Here is a 6,088-nt window from a genome sequence, read left to right on the forward strand (position 1 = left end):
GAGGGGTTTGTTCAAGTCACATAACTAGTTTCAAACTACTCGGTGATTATATCGGCGGCTAAATGTCGTAGCGTTATTAGAGTACATAAGATCATTTTTGTCAATAATTTGCCTGAGTATCCTTTTAAACTTATTCAACATTCAACTCCACTTCAAAATTCAAATATTGAATCCTGAAATTCAATCTTTGACTTTAAAGCTAGCTCGAAATTCAGCTTCACAAAAGAATGCTATTTTGACCGAAATCCTACTTTAACTCAGAACACACATTTTTAATTATTAAATATTATATACACTAATTTCAATCCATAAGTTGTTCTAAAATCTTCAGCACGAACGTCATGTGGAATTTTGCTCTTTGAGTCGGATCGAAATTCAACTCAAGCTGGAAATTCTCGTTTAAAAAGGATTAAAACTTGGATCTTTTGATTGTTTCGAAATTTATTCCAGCATGAAATTCACCTTATGTAAATTTGAATTTCAATTTTCGAGCTCAATCGAAATTCAAGTCCTACACGAAAATGAACGAATGATAAGATTGTAATTCTACCATCGAGCCTTCTCAAAGTTCAATTTTATTACGAAATTCGACAGATGTAGAAATTAAGCTTCGATATTCGACATGACTTGAAAGTCAACCAATTTAAATTTTGAATTGAAACATCGATACGTAATTTTTTTAATTCATCTTCGAGCCAGAGTGATGTTTAACGACGCAACGAAATGAAACTAATGTACATGCTGAAATTCGATCATTTTGCTTGCGCTTGCAAAAATTCAACTTCAGCTCGAAATTCAACTGCAGGATTTCAAATTTCAATCTTCGAGTTGACTCAAATTCAATTTAAGATAGAAAATCAACTTTTGAAAATTTTGAATTTCAATTATAAAGCATCTTTGGAATTTAATAGATAATTACAGAATCCCTAAAGAAAGCCCAACACAACATAATTGAAAATGTTGCAGGCTCGGTTTGATTGAGCCTGTTCATGGATGGTACTGAAACGTGCAAGTTACCGTCCACGCCCCCTAGCACCGGCTTAAGCAGAATTCAACATTTTAACATGAAATAGTAAATTTTTGTTTTTAGAAACATCCGCAGATGTGTTCATACGGCGGTTATCATGGAACCTTAAATGTGACACTTCCGTGCCATTCCATGAAAAGCGGCGTATGGTCCTCATGTAAAAAGTGTGTGCCCTAAACGAGAAAACAATGGGCGAAACTAACTAAAATGGAATTTTGAAAGGGGATCAGAGGTCATGAAGCCTGCATATCACAGATAAGACGTCAAAAGACAAATTTAAAAAGCAGGCAACATATCCTTAGGGTGATTCAACATTATTCAAGTAGGAATATTGGAACCACCCAACTAGAAAATGCCGAAAAGTTGAAACTAAAAATACCACAAGCACAACAATAATGTCGTGCTGAACGATTTTCAGAGATCGAAAATATAACATCATTGATTAAATGTACGGGGAGACTTTTTACAGCCGCCTCACGGCACAAATAACACGGATGTGACCATAAAATAGATAATTACAGAATCCCTAAAGAAAGCCCAACACGACATAATTGAAAATGTTGCAGGCTCGGTTTGATTGAGCAAGTTCATGGACGGTACTAGAAAGTGCAAGTTACCGCCCACGCCCCCTAGCACCGGCTTAAGCAGAATTCAACATTTTAACATGAAATAGTAAATTTTTGAATTTAGAAACATCCGCAGATGTGTTCATACGGCGGTTATCATGGAACCTTAAATGTGACACTTCCGTGCCATTCCATGAAAAGCGGCGTATGGTCCTCATGTAAAAAGTGTGTGCCCTAAACGAGAAAACAATGGGCGAAACTAACTAAAATGGAATTTTGAAAGGGGATCAGAGGTCATGAAGCCTGCATATCACAGATAAGACGTCAAAAGACAAATTTAAAAAGCAGGCAACATATCCTTAGGGTGATTCAACATTATTCAAGTAGGAATATTGGAACCACCCAACTAGAAAATGCCGAAAAGTTGAAACTAAAAATACCACAAGCACAACAATAATGTCGTGCTGAACGATTCTCAGAGATCGAAAATATAACATCATTGATTAAATGTACGGGGAGACTTTTTACAGCCGCCACACGGCACAAATAACACGGATGTGACCATAAAATAGATAATTACAGAATCCCTAAAGAAAGCCCAACACGACATAATTGAAAATGTTGCAGGCTCGGTTTGATTGAGCCTGTTTATGAAGGGTACTTGAAAGTGCAAGTGACCGTCCACGCCCCTAGCACCGGCTTAAGCAGAATTCAACATTTTAACATGAAATAGTAAATTTTTTGAATTTAGAAACATCCGCAGATGTGTTCATACGGCGGTTATCATGGAACCTTAAATGTGACACTTCCGTGCCATTCCATGAAAAGCGGCGTATGGTCCTCATGTAAAAAGTGTGTGCCCTAAACGAGAAAACAATGGGCGAAACTAACTAAAATGGAATTTTGAAAGGGGATCAGAGGTCATGAAGCCTGCATATCACAGATAAGACGTCAAAAGACAAAATTAAAAAAGCAGGCAACATATCCTTAGGTGATTCAACATTATTCAAGTAGGAATATTGGAACCACCCAACTAGAAAATGCCGAAAAGTTGAAACTAAAAATACCACAAGCACAACAATAATGTCGTGCTGAACGATCTTCAAGGATCGAAAATATAACATCATTGATTAAATGTACGGGGAGACTTTAAAGCAGGCAACATATCCTTAGGGTGATTCAACATTATTCAAGTAGGAATATTGGAACCACCCAACTAGAAAATGCCGAAAAGTTGAAACTAAAAATACCACAAGCACAACAATAATGTCGTGCTGAACGATTTTTAAAGATCGAAAATATAACATCATTGATTAAATGTACGGGGAGACTTTTACAGCCGCCACACGGCACAAATAACACGGATGTGACCATAAAATAGATAATAACAGAATCCCTAAAGAAAGCCCAACACGACATAATTGAAAATGTTGCAGGCTCGGTTTGATTGAGCAAGTTCATGGACGGTACTTGAAAGTGCAAGTTACCGCCCACGCCCCCTAGCACCGGCATAAGCAGAATTCAACATTTTAACATGAAATAGTAAATTTTTGAATTTATAAACATCCGCATATGTGTTCATACGGCGTTATCATGGAACCTTAAATGTGACACTTCCGTGCCATTCCATGAAAAGCGGCGTATGGTCCCCAAGTAATAAAAAGCGTGTGCCCTAAACGAGAAAACAATGGCGAAACTAATTAAAATGGAATTTGAAAGGGGGTCAGAGGTCATGAAGCCTGCATATCACAGATAAGACGTCAAAAGACAAATCTAAAAAGCAGGCAACATATCCTTTGGGTGATAAAGTCAAGCTTGAAATATAGCTAGAATTTTAGATTTCTCCCTTCGACCTGACTTGAAATTCGATTCAGACTAAAATTAAAATTAAAACAAAAATGAAATAGGACCCGACTTAAAACTCAAATTCAACATAAAAAATCAGCTAACTTTCGTCTACGAGCTGGCTCGGATTTGAGGTTCGAAAGTTCTTGATGGTCAATCTTCGAGCTGGCTATAAATTTAACTACAACACGAAATCCAAGTTTATTACAATTGAAATTCAGCTGTTATTATATATTTAATTTCTTTTTTTTAGCTTTCAGCTGACAAGACCTTTTAATGGGTATGGTTCTAGTACAGCTAAATATTTTTAGCCAAGTAACGGCAATGACATACGAGCAGCTCATTATTTATTAACTCTATATTTATAATAGCAAACTAATGAAAATATGTTGCACAAAAGGCAATAGGTATGTTATTGGGCAAAACATGAAATGTACAATTAAAACCAAATTTGTTGATTCATATGTGTTGTAACAACCATTCTAACACTATCGGAATTTTTTCTATATAAACAAAGAAGGCCCAAAGCGTGCATTATTCTGCAACAATGCACTCGCCGTTCTTATTATCTCCCTGTGTATTTTCACATTGAGGGCGCCATTTTGTTTGAAAGATCTGATAAATAAAAAACATTTTTTGTCGAATTTTGTTGTGAAAACCATCTAGAATGAAAGAAAATGGTCTAACTAAGAAAATTAATCCGAACACCAATATCTTTAATTCAGTCGTTAACGCTGTACAGACGTTTAAAGTGTTGTTTACATGACGTCACAATGTAGGGCCAAACAGCACGTGCAAAACAATCAAACCAAGTACGCTATTTAATGTCGCAAACGAGTTAAGTTTTACAATTATTTCACTTTTATTAATTTGTATTTCGCTTGAAAAATCGTAGAGTGAAATAAAATAAACAAACAAAGTTTTATCAACGTTTTCAAAATTCGTTATTCTCAAAATGTTTCCACACACGGTAGATTAAACGACAGTTTTTTCCCAACCCACTGGAACAGCCTTTAAAGAACGTTTCTAATGGAAACTCTTAGGCGAAAACAAATTAAACCACCAAACATAAAGTCCAATTTATAATGATAATTATATTTTTATTGACGTGTTAGAATGGAAATAGATATAAATTCTTCGTGCATTATTTATAATAATGCACTTTTTTCGTTCAAATGCTTTGTAATTAATCACTCAGGCCTATCGGCCTTCGTGATTATATTACTACGCATTTGAACTCAAACCGTGCATTATTCTACAACAATGCACTCAGAATTGATATCTATTTCGTAAATATATCAAAAAAAATAAATTTAGAGCAAAATCAAACGAGTGTTGCTGAGCTCCTTGCCGATGGTCCTTTCCTGGGGGTCGCACATAGAATGCCGCCCTTCCTTGTTCATCTTGATTTTCCTAATGTCATATATGTGTTTGAAAAAGTCATGTTATAAATAGTACTTTCCGGACATTTACTAATCGAATATGAATTATGATACACACATCATGTAAAAAGAAATAGCTTTAAAGTCAAATGAGTTGAGTTCTGCATTTAATGTAAAAACTTTTTTTATGTCAAATAGCCATTTAGCAAAAATATCTCTTTGCCTCGCAAACTCAAAGGCCTTGTGACGATGAAAGTTTAACTGACGAAAATCTGGAGCGATGTTTTTTACACAAACTTCCTGTGTACTAGTTTGGTTTTCACCTGATGTCAAAATCTAAAGTCAACTAATCACCTGATGGAGTTATCCTACAAATAAACTTGAAATGTGACTATTACAGTGATTATGTTAAACTTGATGAAGTCCTTTTATCAAATACATAAGTATTATAAACTGGGACTTTGAGATTTACATGATGAGCTTGACTTGTAACTTTGATTTAGTGATAAAAGTGTTCCGTTTATATGTTTATTTAGTTTACAACGCTCATTATCATAACATACATGTATATGTACATTCACATAACGATCACGATTGGAATGCACTTGTCTTATTTGTTTTAACAAAATAGTAATGCTTTTATGTTGTTTGAATGCTCTATAATTGCTGTTTGAACACATCTATAGATGTTCACAGTTTGAAGGCTTACGTATTTGCAGGTGTACGTTAGGGGTACTTGGTTTTTACCACTGTCGTCCTTAAACAATCAAACTGAGGCTGCAATATTTTCATTCTTTCACTTTTTGTTTCATTTCCATTATATTAATATTCATATAGTATATAAACAAAAAAATGAAAAACTGATAATATGTTCATAACATGTTGATGTTTCTTTAAAATTTAGTTTGAAAAATATAATTTAATTTGATGGTGACTTGAAAATAAAAAGAAATAATTTGGATGAAAGTTATTTTCTCTAAATCATGTATGAAATACAAACAATAATTCAATATTATACGATTTATAACGACTTAATTGTATACGTTGTAGATATGACAATAATGATAAGTTGATGTGACATATACTAAATAGTCAATGTTTTCATTTGTCTGTTTTTCGTTCGTTTCTTAAGTTTCTTTCCTTGGATGACGTCATGTTATCAGTAGAGGAAGTCAACGTTATATAGTGCAGAAACATAATCAGATATTTGAAGTAAACGTAATTTAGTCGAGTCTTTAAAAAGTAAAAACTGCCTTAAATTAACTGCC

This window comes from Ruditapes philippinarum, unplaced genomic scaffold, assembly GCF_026571515.1.
Source record: "Ruditapes philippinarum isolate M1 unplaced genomic scaffold, ASM2657151v2 ctg10305_1_1_1_1, whole genome shotgun sequence".
Taxonomy (NCBI): Eukaryota; Metazoa; Mollusca; class Bivalvia; order Venerida; family Veneridae; genus Ruditapes; species Ruditapes philippinarum.